This window comes from Varanus komodoensis, unplaced genomic scaffold, assembly GCF_004798865.1.
Source record: "Varanus komodoensis strain SLA01 unplaced genomic scaffold, ASM479886v1 scaffold44_3, whole genome shotgun sequence".
Taxonomy (NCBI): domain Eukaryota; kingdom Metazoa; phylum Chordata; class Lepidosauria; order Squamata; family Varanidae; genus Varanus; species Varanus komodoensis.
The window spans coordinates 3,483,208-3,498,907 of NW_025336010.1; positions in this window are offsets into that span (position 1 = coordinate 3,483,208).

Genomic DNA, 15,700 nt, shown 5'->3' on the forward strand with positions numbered 1-15,700 from the left:
TTAAATAAAAAGGTTTTGACCTGGCGGCGAAAAGAGTATAAACTCGGCACCTAGCGAATGTTTCGCATTTTTATGCTGCCACATTTGTAACTATCGGGCAGCCCCCGCGGGCTGGAATCGCCCGGAGGTGGTTGCAGGAAACCCCCCAAAGGGAAATACGCCGCGCCCGGGGTCGCTGGCAGCCCTCCACACAGCGCCCACCACACAGCACCTCTGCAGGTCTGCTGAGCGCAGGGTCCCCCCGCACCAGCAGCGGGCAAGGCCGTAGAACTGCCCCCGCTTCGCTTGAACGGCAGAAAGGCAAGGCTGGAGGCTGGTGGGGGCAGGCTGCCCCCTAGGGACTGAAGGCGTTGCTCGTGCTCTAGGGGTTGTGGGCACCGGCGGGGGGACCCCGTAAAGGGACCTTCTCCCGTGAAAAGGTTGCTGATTCTGATGAGAGTGGCAGGAGAGCGGACCGGGCACCTCGGACACGCGGGCCAAAGAGCAGCCGCGTCTCGAACGGCCGAGGGCATGTCGCGCCCCCAGGGCTTGGACGCGGGCTTACAGGTGCTTCTCTGCTAAACAGCCCCAAGCCGTGTCTCGCACTGGCCTCCCTGGAGCTCAGGAATCCAGCGGCTGTTTGCCCTGCGCCTAGCAAACGCTGACCTTGTCTGCTGGCCGGGATTAAGGCCCCCGTCCTGCGAACGTGTGTTGAGACTCCACAGACAGGGCAGGGAGATGGAGGGGGTGCCCCCTGGGCTGAATTCCACGGACAAACCTCTTTGGCCTGTTGGGTGCCACATGGGGCTGGTTGGCTTGCTGCAGGAGGTGGGGACTCCGCTGTTTCCCCTCTCAGAACAGGTTCCAGAGGGAAATCCCAAATGATCACAGCTCCTTCAAGACCATGTGCCCAGTTCATTATGGCACGAGCGTTCATGGAACAACACCCAGTCCAGGGTGACAATCTGACCAGATTTCAGACGCGCGTCGGTGAAGGTTCTGCACAGATTGGCTGAAATGAGCAGCAGGGCAAGTTGTTTCCTCACAGTCCTTTCCCTGCCTTCCGGATGCTGCCTCACCGTTTGGCATCGCTAAGTTCTGTGCTGATTTTGTGAGCCTCCTTAAGGAAGACGAGTATCGTTCCAAGGTGGGATATGAATCCCGAAGCAAACAACATGCATGTGAATTGCTCCAGTGCGAGCCTTTGACTTTGGATCCCCAGCCTCAGGCGCCAGATCCTGGAATGCCCGTCCCCAACATGGTGACAGTGCTTTGCAGAACCATCAAATCCTCAGGGGGCCTCATCTGTCTCCACTGCAGTGTGAACACCAGCACCTGCCGCCCCCCTCGTACCTCTCGCGGATGCTAGCAAGCAAACTGCACTGACTTGAAATGGAATGGATGAGGAAAGAGCCGCCAGTGGAGCACAGTGACAAATCCCTGCCCACCCCCAAAAGTGGCGTTTTCAGGAGATTATGTGAGGGTCCAGCAGGGGAAGCCACTGCCCTCAAGCCAGGAAATGCCCCATCTGGGAAAAGGTCCTGGCACGGCCGAAAGGGCCAGGTTTTCCGAAGCAGGCGAGGGCCAGCAAGAGATGTTCCCTGCAGCTTCTGCTGAGGAAGGTGTCAATCGGTGGCTCGTGCGTTGTGGCTGGCTCTGGGGGTCGCAGGAGAGGGGGCCCCGCCCCGCTACTTCCCCCGCCTTCCCACTGCTGCGCCCGGCCCGTCCCAGTCTGCTCCATCACCAGGCCCCTTTCCCCCGCTGGCAGCTTGCCTCGGGACAATGGCCTTTTCTCACACTGCCCGTGTGAGTGGGCATGCCCTGTGCCCGGGTGTTTGCTTGTATATTTATTCATTCACATATTTATATGCCACCTGTAACTGCCAAAAGCCTTCCTAGGCAGCTTACAACTGACAACATATTAGAATCTACTAAAACAGTTTAAAAAATAAAACATCAATACAACAAGCAATATAAAGAAAGGCCACTGGCATTCACAAGGACTCAGTATTGTTTGCATTATCACCAACAAAACCCTTCCTGGCCACACTTTAAAACAAGATTGCTTTTTGTTCTTGTTCTTTACACACAAGGAGACCCCCCCCCCCCCCCCATTGGATAAACACTGTGGAGCTCTCTGCAACACTCTGCTCCTCACGGGCCCCGGCTTTTGGAGGGCTCCTGGGCAAGCCACTGCCAGTGCCCCACCCCCAAGCCTCCCTCCTCACCGCCGGGGCACTGGCTGCTCTTGGTGCTGTTCCTCTTCCTCGCCACCGCAAGCACAGGCAGCAAGGCGGCCGTGGCATCTCCCCCACTGCATCCTCTGGGCCAGCACGAGAGGCCACTGAACTAGCAGGCCAAAAAATGAGGTGGTGCCAAGGGACTCTTGCCCGTGGGACCCACCTGGAGGGGGTCCTTGGCGATCGCCTGGCCTTCCCTGCTGCTGAGTGCAGCCCTGTCTCTGTGCATTGATGAGAAGCGCGAGGTGGTTCACAGAACTCCACACTGGAAGAGCTGCATCCATCTTTAAAGTGCCGTGGGAGTCCCTGCTCTTGCAGCAAGTGTGCGAGGCAGATCACCTCCACCTGGATGAGCGGCTCTGCCAAAAACCTTGGGAAGCCAAGTGAACTACATCGGCTGCACCTGGCACCTGCCATCTCGGCCTTCCTGTGTTCTCTGCTTGAAGTGAAATGTGAGTGGACATTTAGGTTGGCGGCTATAGGTGCTTTGGAAGAGGCCACGCAAAAAGTCGGCCCTCTTTTTCCCATTCTACCAAGTTTCTACCTTTGTAACAGGCCCATGTTTCCACCTAGTCTTCTTCCTGGCCAGAGTAAATGCTGTTCCACTCACAGAATGGTCAGGCCGCTGCGAACACAGCAGCCACTCCCAGAGACTCTGCCCTTGCAGCTGAAGGGTGGTTGAAACTTGACCACATCTTCCATTCGGTTGCCGCTTCTGCTCTTCGGCAAGAGCGAGCTTTCTGCTGCCCTTGCTGAGTAGGTTCCCTCACTGCTCACGTGACTTCCATCTGCCATTCCTGTTGGCTGCCAGCAACTGCTAACGTTTCTGTGCCCTTAAAATTAGGCAGGCCTATGTTAGAGATAGTTCTGGGGTTGAGCATCAGTGAGGCTGTGGATGCCTAGCAGGATATTGATCCGTTTCACCTGGTGCCTTGGGGCATTCGGTGCTCTGCTTTTGGAGCAGGAACAGACAGGAGGCCGGCTCCAGGGTCTGCAGCAGAGGTCCTTTTGCAGCTCTACCAGGAGATGGCGAGGATTGAACCTGGGACCTTTTGCGTGCAAAGGAGGGTCTCTGCCACTGAAGGACACCCCTCCGCCATGGCTGTCCTTTAACACTGCTGTCCTGTAGCATGGGGTGGGCGGCGTGTGGCTTGAGCCCCATGCCTCCCAACAGCGTCCGCAGAGCCCCACTGCACCCAGTCGGCTAAATGTAATGTGTGCACAAGGGCCGGAGGGGTGGCGTGTGGCCTGCGAGCGAGTGCCATTAAGCACTGCAGCACTGCAGAGAGGGCCGCCGCCGCAGGATCTGGGGGCAGATGGCACTCGGGCGCGTTCTCTTCTTTTTGAGGGGTGCCTGACCCCTGCAGACTGCAGCCCACAGTGGGGGCTCGGGGGGTGGGAAAGGCCGAGATGTGACCCTTCTGTGCTGCAATGGGCCACTTGTGTTGGCATAAAATGCCGAGCGACGGAGCAGAGCACCTGCCATGCCTGTCTTTGGCTCTAAGCCAAGCAAATGGCACTCGCAACGGCTTCACATCACAGATAAACCCGAACTTGACTGAAACAATAATACAGGACCCTTAAGGGCGCAATGGAAACACTGCAGCGACAGGAAGGAAAAGCACCGCACGCAGCGGAGCCGTTGACAGAGCGCTGATGCAGGAAAGGAGCCTGTGACTGGCCTGGTCAGGAGCCTGGCCGCAGCGCCCCGGACCAGCTGGCGTCCAAACAGTCTTCGAGGGCAGCCCCACGTGCAGCACACTGCAGCAGCTCAGGCGGGATGCAGCGAACGCACGCGTGGCTCTGGCCGGAACGGGGCGGGGCGGGGCGGGTGGGCAGGCCGGCCTGGACGAGTCCCGGGTACCCGCCGTCTTCCCTGCGTCAGCGAAGGAGAGTGCTGCATGCTCAGCCGCCCAGGCCAAACTGTGGCAAGGCAACATGGCAGTGGCAGGTGTCACTGTGGGAGCCCAGAGCCCGCAAGACCCCTGCTGCCTCCTCACCTTAAGGCTCGGTTTGTGCAGACTTCAGCCTGAGATCCCCCCCCCCCAAGTGACCTCAATGGCTCACCTTTCTGCAAACACCCCTGGCTACCTCGCCTTATCTGGAGCTGTATGTCAGGTGAGTAAGAAGGGGGGGCAACTGCTCCCCCCATCCCTGCAGGTTGACTCTCTGATCCCATAAACCTGCAGACGTGCCCTGATATGGATCAGGCATGCAAGGCCAGGCGATTGTCTCCCAAGAGCTCCCTGTGCAGAACGGAGACGATCTGTGGCTGCTCCCTGCAATTCGTCTTCCTCTGCGTGATTCATCAGCAACCGTCTCAGTTCTTGGTCTGGCAATCAGGACGTCTTGTATGCTCGATTGTTTGCTTCACTAGTCAACAGTTAATTTTGTCCAGACAATGGCAAACGGAGTAGATTTGTGTTGTTTGTGAGCCCTGAGGTTTGGACTTTGGCCCTCTTCATACAGACATTTTTAATTCTCAAAGCATACAAGATGCAGCATGCAAAATTCCTTCACAACCTTTTACTCCCGTCATTGGTTTGTTATGGTTTAGACATCTGCCTCACTCCCAGCTCCCCATCCCTGCTCTGGGACCACTGGGAAGTGTAATTCGATGAGAGGTTAAGAATAAAGATCTCAGATAGAACAAGTGGACCCTGCCCCAGCTCCTTTGGAGGAAGCCTTGACCAATGGCCTGGTTAAAACCAGTGTTTATGTGCAGTGTTGAGAAGCCCTCAAGCTACAGAAGGGGCTCAAGTCAAGCTGTAGCTGATGCGGTCAGCATACGTACAAGAAATCTGTAATCCTCAGCACAAGCAGTACATTTCCTGGAATATCCAACAACTGGAAGGTACCTTATGGAGATCAGTCCACTCATAATGCCAAGCATCACTCCACTCTTCTCTGGCTTACAGCACTCAGCAACCCATGGCCAGCCAGGTTGGGGCGCCAGGTTGGGGAAGGTGGTGTCACACAACATCCCCTTCTCCTATGCATTCCACTTTAATTACTTCCCTCCTCTGATATATACAGTCTCTGTTTTGCTGAAGTCTGTCAAGCAAATGGGAAATTGTGATCAAAGCCATTCTGAATTCTCCCACAAGGTACAAGTGTCAGGACACTACAATGTCCAGGGCTTTTGCAGGGTGGGGGAAGGCAGGTCTGTCAACCATGTACAACATTAGCATGTCCTTGTGGGGTTGATATGCCCAGATCGTGTCTGGGGCCCATTGCAACGACCAGGAAGGGAATGAGGCCTGCAGAAAGTAATCCCCTCTGCCCCATGGAGTGGACCCCATGGGATAATCAGTGGAGAGGCTGCAGCTCTCGTCTGGGTTTTCTGCACCCCAGTGAAAGAACAGAGGAGAAGGGGGGCCCAAGGGGTCATCTTGTCCAGCAGTCCACTGCCATGGTGGCCAACCGGCTGGCTCTCAGAAACCCGCCCACTGGCCGTGCCAGAAATCTTGGTAGCCAGGGTCAAGACACCGTGGCCAAACACGGTTGGGCAAAGCCACCCTACATCTTGCCATGGGAAGATTCCCAGGCGCCGCACCCTGTCCTGCCTCCAGATCTCGCACCAAGCAGCTTAGTGGGGTGCCCCCAGTAGGGTCCAGAAGGAGGCAGCGAGAAAATGGCTTGGGTTCGCCCTCATGCCAGGTCATTCCGGGGCCAGTGGCTGAAATCCCACAGCAGGGAGCCCTTGTGCTGAAAACCCTCCGCCAAAGGTATGTCTGATGCCCGAAATAAAGGCCCACGTTCCACTTTTAGTACAAGTAAACACAGACGGGGCTGGGAGAGCCGCGGGTTGCCAGGCCTTCTCTCCCATCTGCTCTCCAGCTTTGCTCTCTCTTGGGATCCGAGGCACGTGACCCCGCTCTGCTCCCCTGCTCCCCACCGCACCCAAAGGATGATTATTGTGTGCTCACCAGGCCGAATTTTTGGCAGGGGGGCTCCTGGCTTGGGGGTGGGGGTTGGCCAGAGCTACTCCAGGAGGCCCCGTTTCTTTATTACAATGAGCTAATTAGGGGAAGCGGTTTCTGCTCTTCAGTCAAAAGGATCGAGTTTGGACAGCCCCCAGGTTTGCCATCCAAAAGGCAGGAGGCGCAAGGAAAGGGAGCGGCAGGGAGAACGCGCGTTGTCGCGGGTGTTGGATTCTGCTGCCAGATGGACGGGGATGGACTGCTTCGGCCCAGGGCTTTGACTTACTCGGTTCATTTTGCTTCTAGAGTGCCCCGCAGGCAGAGGTTGCAGGGTTGCTGAGGGCACGCGCAGTGCGGTGGTTAGGAGAGTGGGGCTGAGACCTGGGAGAGCCACCCAGCCACAAAGCTCGCTGGGTGACTTCGGGCCGGTCACAGGCCCCCAGCACGGCCTACCTCACAGGGCTGTTGTTGTGGGGATAAGATGAAACAGAAGAAAAGAATTATGTAGGCCACCTTGAGTTCCTTAAAAGGAAAAAAGGTGGGATATAAATTTAATAAATAAATCGATAGATAAGATAACATGCAAAGGCTCATGTGAGCCACTTTGGACCCTTTACAGGAAAAAGGGCCAGGCATACGTACAACCTGTCCATCGAGGGTGGGATGTGGCCCTGTCGTGGCTGGCTTCCAGGAAAGAGCTTTCCGTTTGCTCGAGTGCAGCTCTCGGATCTTGCATGGGGAACCTCGAACGTGCCTCTCCGCCCCGCCCACTCCTCGGGTGGGGGCCCGAAAAACGTTGCTCTGCTCGCAAGGCTTGGGGCTGCTCGTGCAGGAGGGGCCGCCTTGCCCGGGAAAGCACGGATTTGCTGTTGCCGCGTCCTCCGGGCCTCAGCCCTGCCAGGCCTGCACAGCAAGCAGCCCTGCAGCAGCCCCGGCCGGGGAGCGTCCCCCAGCTCTCCCCAGCTGCCCCGGGTTCAGGAGGGCGCCATCCACCTTCGGGCTCTGCCGTCCCCCCAGGTATGATGTGGCCACCCAACCCCTGCCGGCTCTCATCTCTCCTTCCCTCCCTGCTGCGCACCCAGCGCCGAGATCCACCAGTCGCCTTCGGCCTGGGCTTGGCAGGGAAGCCGGTGGGAGGGAGCCTTGTTTGTTTGACGAGAGAAGTTGCTTCCACTGGAATGAAAAACACAGACGCATCCCATCATGGAAACCTCTTTTCCTCTCGGGCTTCGCTTGGCGCAGGCCCCCAAATCCGGGTGTAAACTTGGCTTTGCTCGCAGCATCCACAGCACTTGGGCCCCTTAACTACTTCAGGGCTGGTTTGCAGGCCAGGACCAACCCCAGCATCTCCCGCATGCTGTGCCGAAAAACAACCCTGGGTGTCCGGTTGTCTCAAAGCCAGTGTGGAAACCAAGCAACTTTGGGATGTCTGACGTATGTGGCATTTTGAGCTGGAGAGTCTCTATATTAGCGCCCTTTCAAGGTTTCCATCCTCCCTCCCTGGATTTGAGACCGGTGCTCTCTTTTTCATTTTGCTGGATGCAAAACCTCCCTGTTTTCCCTGCCCCTGTGCAGCTCCTCCATGTCTTTCCTTTGGACTACTGCCCTCCTAAGCGCGGTTGCCCAAATCCCCTGTTCCTTTGGGGCTGGGTTCTTTCCACTCCCCCCCAGCCCCATCCAGCCTCTCCTAGGCTCCTGCTCTCTCTGTACCCACCCTCTTTCACTGGCCCACTATTGCAAGAGCTCAACAGTTCAGCCTAAACAAAGTTCCACCGGAGAAACTCACCCAGGGAAATTCCTCTGCCATGGAGGCTTTTCTATTGAGGCTTTCTGCCCAAGACCTTGTTCCTCTGCTTGGTTCCCTCTCACAGCCACCTTGCCAGGGAGGACCGCCTACAAGAAAAGAGCAGCATCCCCTAGTAAGTGTCATGGCTGCTTGAAGATCTGAGCCCAGGCCTCCTTGGTGCCAGCTCAACGTTCTGTCCCGCAAGCCACGTTAGCGTCGGTCGAGAGCCCTGAGCCTTGTTGGCTAGAGGGGATTCTGTGACAGCCATGCAGAGGCTCACAAAACGGCTGTGGCTGTGGGGATGACCGGTCATAAAACATGCTTCCCAGAATCGAAAACAGTGAGAAAGAAACATGCTCGAGAGCCTGTTCATGAGGCCGAGGCCGGTGGAGTCTGAGCTTGAAAACACGAAGCCACTGTTCTCAGCCCACTGCTTCCCATCCCAATGCCCACATCACAGGAGGCAAACTGGTGGTGGTCAGAGAAATTCACACGGAGAGCAGGAAAACATCCACCCCCACCCTGTGCCGAAGCAAGCCAACTAGCACAGGTAAAGCGTCCTCCCTGGCTCCCACCTCCTCTCCAGTTGGTTCTCGAAAGCCTCAACAAACAGGAATCAGGAGGGGAAGGAACCCGGCAGGTCCAAAGAGGCATGCAGGGGCTGCAGTACCCCATGGATGGTCCCATGCCAGAGCTGGGGGGCACTGCCATGTGGAGCAGCCCAAATGCCACAGAGGCCGGATGGGGGAACTTTGCCAGCTGCACCCTTGGGGGGGCCGGCCGGCTGCCCTCCGTTCTCACGCCCTCCTTGTATTTCAGGAGCTGCTTCCATAAGATAAAGCTTCTCATGGGCGGATTATTTTGAGCATGCTTTTCCTATAGGAAAAACGTTGCATCCAAACGTGGGAAGCAGCCTTCAGTGGAGGGTCCATTTTGTGTACCATCCTGCTCACAGCCGAAAACCCGCAGCTCAGACATGAGGGCACCAGCAACCATGTTCCTCAGCAGCTGGGGCACCCGGTGCTCTCCTCTGCCACAGGAAGTGGCCTGCAGCCACCGGGACGCGTCACCTTGGGTAGCCCCCCCAACATGAGATTCCCCAGCTCTCCACATGGGTGGCCAGCGGGATTTTCCATCCTGCCATCTCACTCGTGCCCGGCAGCAGCCCTCTGAGTTGCAGAAAGGGCCTTCTTGGCCCCACCTGGAGACCCCCGGGAACGACCCTAGGCCTGCTGTGGGCAACGGACATGCTCTCCCCAGCTGCAGCCTCACCTGCCTGGAAGGAGCCTCGCAACCTGCCTTTTCGCGCATCCACCTGGCTCTCAGCCCGAGGCCAGCCCTAGAGTTTCCCTGGAGAGGTTGCTAGGGCTGGACCCGGAGCCTTCCACATGCAGGCCAGGGCTCTGACCCCGAGTGACAGCAACTTCCCGGGACCGTCACGCAGCCTGCCCTTTCGATCCAGAACACGGGGGGGGGGGCACTCCGAGGGCACAAAAGGCCACCAGCGGCAAGCCCGGCTGGGAGAGAACTTCCAAGCAAGCACCAAGCTGTTGCGCATCCGTGGCCCGGGCAACGTGGTTCTTTCGTATCCATTCCGAGAGCAGAAGTCACTGCGTGGGATAAGAACCGGCTGGAATGACCACCAGACATCACTGGTCTGTTTTCCATCTGTTTTAACTATTTAATTGTTTTAAAACTTCGTGACCACACATGCCTCTCATTAGACTCTGGCTGCAACAAGGCCCTGGACGTCCATTTGGCTCCAGGGGTGCGGAGACGTGCAAACATTTGCAAAAAACAAAACATTGACAGGAAGAGGGTGTTCTTGCAGGCAGGCGTGTTCCTTTCTGCCAGGGGTGTTCAAACTCTTCCAGCCCAAGGGTCACAATTAATTGTGGAGAAGCCCTGGAGGGCTGCATTCCGGTGATAAGAAGGGCCAAAGGCAAGAGAGCGCAGGTTCAGCACCATGGATGGCACCATAAAAGGCCAGGCTGGTGGATACACCACCCTGCTGGCATGGGAACCACCAGTCTCCTCCGCTGCGGGGGAAGCATAGTGGAAGTTATATATTTCGGAGAGCACCGATTGGGCATTTTCTCCTTCTCTCGCAATGCTAAAGCAGAGGACCACCCAGCGAAGCCGTGTTCAGGAGGGACCGGCCCCTCCACGTCTCCCGCCGGGGCGGAGGAAGCCAGCTTGCAGGAGGCAGTGCTGTACGTTGGGGGGAGGCCGCTGGGCTGGTCAGCTTTTAAGTCGCTGGACTCATTCATGGCAGAAGGAGGCTCTGCCCCTCATTCTTGAGCTCATTCCTGGATTGGCTGCAGCACCCCGTCCATCACCTCAGGGGCTGCCAGAGGTGAGAAGGGGAAGGCAAACACCCCCCACTTGGCACCAGCTTCTGTGGCCTGCAGCCCACTGCATCAGATGCAGGGAGTATTTGGGGGGGGGGCAGGTTTATACATTATACATGCTGTGTGGGGAATTGTAAGCACTGAAATCAGGGGGGTTAAATAAAGAACATATTTAATGAAGGAAAAAATCTTCCTTGACATTAGATGCTTTACAGCAATCCCCTCCCTTCCCCTCCCCCCACACACGTACGCACTGCACAACCAAGTGCAACCTTGCGGTGCAGTGTGGCGTGGAGGATGCTCAGCTGGGGACTTGGGAGGCCCAGCAATGGAGTTCGGAGGGTGACTGAGAGCCAGCCGTGGACTCCCAGCCTAACCCACCTCATAGGACTGTTGTGAAGATAACTGGGAGAGGGAGATCATGTAGCCCAGTTTGGGTTCCTTACAGAAGGAAGAAAGTGGATTCTAACTATGATAAATGAAGCCCCACTGGGTTTCTAGCAAAACTATTCTTGCAACGCTCCTCGCAGAGCATTTGTGCCAGCCCCTCAGTCATTTTAGCTGCCTCTTCATGACTTTTTCCCGGCTCCATAATGTGATCAGTTTCAGGTGATCAGAACTGCACAGAGTCTTCCAAGGGCGGATGCCCCCTCAGTTTATTGGACAGCATGAGCACAACGCCAGTGCTACTGTAATCCTTTAAAAAAGAAAAGGTGGGATATAGATCTAATAAATAAACCATTCCTTTTCTAGCATTTGCCTTTTCCACAGCAGCTGCATGTGGGGGTGATGTTTGTGGTGCTGTCCACGCACACACTCCCCCCCGCCCCCCCAACGAGCTCTTTCCTGGTCCACCGCAGCTGCCTCCAGTCCCACTGGAACCTCTCTGAAGCCGGAGGTCTTCCGGGGCAGCCGAGCCAGGGGACACGGGTGGGGCCAGAGTTTCCGCAGGACCGGAGGGACCATGGACGGGCAGCAGCTGCGCACGCTTCTTTGGAGGAGGACGCCTGTGGCCCAGCCGCGCTCCGGCACGCAGCTCACGGCTCTGTGCATTCGGCCTTCCAGGCCCTGACTGGACCGCAACCGGCTCAGCTTCCCCATCACATGCCCTGCACCACACTCTGTCCATATGAACAGTGATGCTGCCCCGCGATTTTCTTTTTTTTAGCATCGCCACCCAAAGGCCAAAACATGGGCAAGATGAGGAAAGCGTTCTGGCAGGATGTCCATGAGAAAGCCGGGAGGGTGCCGATAAACAGGGATCCTCTTATTAATGCAGTCAACAGCACGCACATTTTTCCTCGTGTGACTCACTTTCATCAATAAGTCACCGTTTCTCATTGCAGCCCTTATCTCCGCCGCTGGTCCTCCTCCCGCCAGGCGGCATGGCTCCCATCCACGCGTTCCCCCATGTCCCCTTGGCTTGCAAATTCTACCAAAAAAAGGAATCTTTCCTTGTTTTGGCAAGCGAGCCGGATCTTCCCACCAGCCCGCCCCTGCAAGTGGAGGAGGCAGGCGATTGCTCACAGCCCTGTAACTGTTTGTGGGCCCCCAGTTCTGTTAATATTTCTTTAGAGGTCAGCAGCACTTCTGCCTGTGCAAACCCTCACAAGAAATGGATGAAAGGGCCTGCTGCTCTGGCGACCCAGGCAGACTGCAGCTGCAGGGAGCTTTTCTAGGCAAAACGAGTGTGAAAATGGTCAAGAGCTTGCTATTTATGTAACGGAGGAAGGGCTGGGGAAACGGAGAGATTTATGATGGTTTTGGTACAAGCTGAAACACGGCATACTTTGGCTCGGAAGAGCGAGCGAGCGCGCAAGGAAGGCCTTCAGGCCTTGGAGGCACACGCTTTCTGGCTTCAGACGTTCTGAAATGACGTCACTCCGTTAAAGAGCCACAGTAGTGCTGTCAGCAGGAAGCTGAACCCAGCCGCCGGGTTGCCTGTCCAGACACAACCCACATGCCCTGCAGCCCGGCTGGCGGCGTCCTCGTAGCACACGGGGAGAGGGCTCGGGAAACGGTGCCGTTTCCACCGCCCAGCCGTCGTGGACCAGGTCGCTCCGCATTGGCACGGCTGTATGCTGCCGAGCGTCTCGGCCTACACCTCCCACCAGGCCTAGCCAGCGCAGTCAAAGTAAGAAATTGGCCGCAAGTTGGCCGCCCCTGCTTCCACAGCAGAGGTTCAGGGTGCCCGTGTGTCCTCCTTTGTAGAAGGTAGTCCTCTTCTTGAAGGCATCCTGTGCGGGGAAGAACCCTAAGAAGGGAGAAGGGCTGAGCCTCCAGGTTGCCACCCCTGGACAGCAGAGGGCACAGGCAGCCACTCAGGTCTCCTGGCCGCCCTGCGTAAACGTGGTTCGCCCCTGATGTCCTCAGGGAGGAAATCCGGAAGGAGCCCTCTCCGGGCCTTGCGGCTCTTGGCCGCCACCAGCCCGCCGCAAGTGCCGCAGGTGCTCCTGGAGGATTCCGGCTTCCAGCCCCACTGCAGCCTGCATTTCAACCGGCTTACAAGACGTGATGAGCCTCCATCCGGCCGGCAGGTGCCCCTCTTGAGAGAAGGGCAGGGGAGCTGCGGCCGCATGAGCCCAGCTCGGTCTCTCCCTGGCCTTCGCTCCCATCAGCCTGATATTCCCCTGGATCAGGGCCCTGGGCAGTCGCTCCAGTCCGCTGGGTGGGGCCACCGGATGACTATTGCCTGGCCCCTCGTGGCGGTGTGTGGGGTTCCGTGGGGTCCCCTCTCATCTCCTGTGCTTTTCAGCGTCCATGGGAAGCCCGCAGAAGTGGCCGGCAGGGGACCTGGGGCATCGGCACGCTGAGGACACAAGGCTCTAGCTCCCGCCGCATCCGAATCCAACCTGTGCACGTCCCAGAGTGGACTCTGGGATGAAGGCCAACAGCCACGCATGGATTCTAGCCAGATGGACACTCTGGGGCTTGCTGTGGGCAGGGCTGTGCTCCCCGGAAAGCTGGGGTCCGTCCCTAGGGGGTGCTCCTCGGTCCATCCCAGTTTCTGGAGCCCCGTGTGGCCGGGAGCTCAGAGTGCCTTTCCCCAGCTCTGGCCCCACTGGACAGGGACGGCGCATGGCCCAGCACTGCGGGCCCAGTAGCCTCGAGACGGGGCGACCGCAAGCTCCCTCGCTGGGGCTGTCCTTCCAGCTGCTCCGGGGGCCGGAGCCAGCGCAGGGCGCAGAAGCTCGGCTGGTGGCAGGAGCTGCCCTTCCAGCAGGCAACTCCTTTGCAGAGGGAACTGCACTGGCCACCTGTTTGGTTCTGGGCCAGGTTTGCACATGAGCGGACCAGCTGGAGCCGGGGGTCAGACTAGATGGCTCAGGAGGCCCCTTCTGACTCGCTCTGTTTCTGTGTTTACGGCTTGGGTGCTGGGGCCTGGGCCAGGAGGCTCTAATCGACTTGCGACCAGGATGCTTGCGAGAGGTCCTGCCACGTTGCCAACCTGCCCAATTAGGGAAGACAAAGGGTGGCAGCCGAGGTCTCCCAGAGGAGGGCCCTCAGCATGCGGGGCCCCTGCCGTGGCCGCCCTGCCCTGCCCTGCCCTGGGTGCTTTGGGCTCTTCTGTATTCCAAGAAGTTGCCCTTGACAGACCAGCCCTGGTTCTACGGACAGTTTCAACACAGTGCTTCATCCTTTCAGTTGCCTTGTTGTTTGCCTGCCTGGCCTGTTTCAGATGTGGAGCACTGCATGAATGAAGGAAGCAAAGGAAGCCCGGACATGCCTTCCAGAGCTGCATCTAGGCACATGCCTCAGCGTAGGCACGTTCTATGTGCATCGGCACCCTCTTCTGAACTCTTTTCGGTGATGCGCTGCTCACGAACAAAGGGAGCCGCAGCTGACCCAGAGGAGCGGGGCCTAAGTTTTGTGCCCCGAGCCCTGGGAGGTCACCCACTCGCCTTTGGGTTGGGCTGTCCTTTTGCCATTGCCCTAGGATTAGTTTCTCCCGTTGGGGTTTTCAGGCTACATCCCTGCTCCAGCGCCCCGGAACAGGACTGAGACCCTTTTCCAAGACTCTCTCAGGGGCCCCCTTCCGGTGGTGGGTGGGGCCACGGCCAAAAGGGGTGGGGTCAAAGTTCCAGGGCTAACTTAAGCCTTTCCTGTCCATTACTGTTAGGAAAGGTACCCCAACTTTTCACAGTGTGGAAAAACCGCACAAAAGCAGGACACCAGCCAAGGATTGGTGATCAGGAGAAAAGGGTGGGGCTACCAGAAGGGGCCGTGGCCGCCTGAGCAACCCTGGACCTCTGGGAACCGCAGAGGCCCCAACAGAGCCCCCAGGTGGGCCGGACTGGGCCGCAGCCCGAGGGTCTGGCTTCCTGCTCCCAAATGCACGGCTGTGACTTGCAGCTCCGGGCTGAAAGCCTCACACAATTCGACAGTGTTTCCTTCTGAGCAGATGGACAGAGGAATGTACTTACAAACTCAGTGTGGAGCATGGTCTCCGGCACACCTGCAGCCGCCGAGTTCACTTTTGAGCACCTTGCAGGGCGAGGGCAGCGAGAGACCAGATCCAGGCCGGCGGGGAGCTCACTGGACAGCGCCGGGGTGGGGGGCGCAGGGCCATCACGCTCCCAATCATTTTGACAAGGACAGCCACAGAGAGACTTGCGCCCCGCTGCCTCAGTTCCACGGCTGAGGTGGAAGCAGCCTGGGTCAGAACCGGGAGGGCCTTTGTGCACAGAAGAACGCGAGTCCGCCTGGTTCTGATGCTCAGAACGAACCGTGGGGCTCGGCACCCTTTGATTCAAAGTGTCCCCAGGTGCAGGCAAAGGTGGGGCAGGCGGGTGGGGGAGAGGCCGCCCGGCGGCTCCAGCTCTGCAGGGAGGGACCCCTGCCTTTCCCCCACGCAGCCTCTTGGCTGGCTTTGGCGTCGACGGGGGGCCTGGCACGGGGGGAGCGGCAGCAGCTGGCCAGGCAGAGCAGAGTCGTCCGCACCTGAATCGTGGGCGCCCACGAGATGAGTCTTGTTGCTGCAAGGAGCCCCCTTCGCCATCTCCGAAAAGTAGGCGGGACCCTGGGCTCGGCTGCAGACGCTGATGGGCGGCTGAGGAAGAGCTGCGGCAATGAAGGACTGTGGCACGGAGTGTCCTCGTTCAGGCTTCGACCCAGAACCCCTTTTCTGGCATACTCCGTTCCATCCCCACCCCTGGCATTTCCCCATTTCCCCCTTGTTGTTAGTGGCGAAGTCACATCTGACCCATCGCAACCCCATGGACAACACTCCTCCAGGCCTTCCTGTCCTCCACCATCCCCCAGAGTCCACCCAAGCTCACACCCACTGCTTCAGTGACCCCATCCGGCCACCTCATCCTTTGCCACCCCCTTCTTTTGCTATCTATTGTTCCCAGCAACAGGTCTTCTCCAGGGAGTCCTTCCTTCTCATTAGGTGGACAAAGTATTTAAGTTTCATCTTCA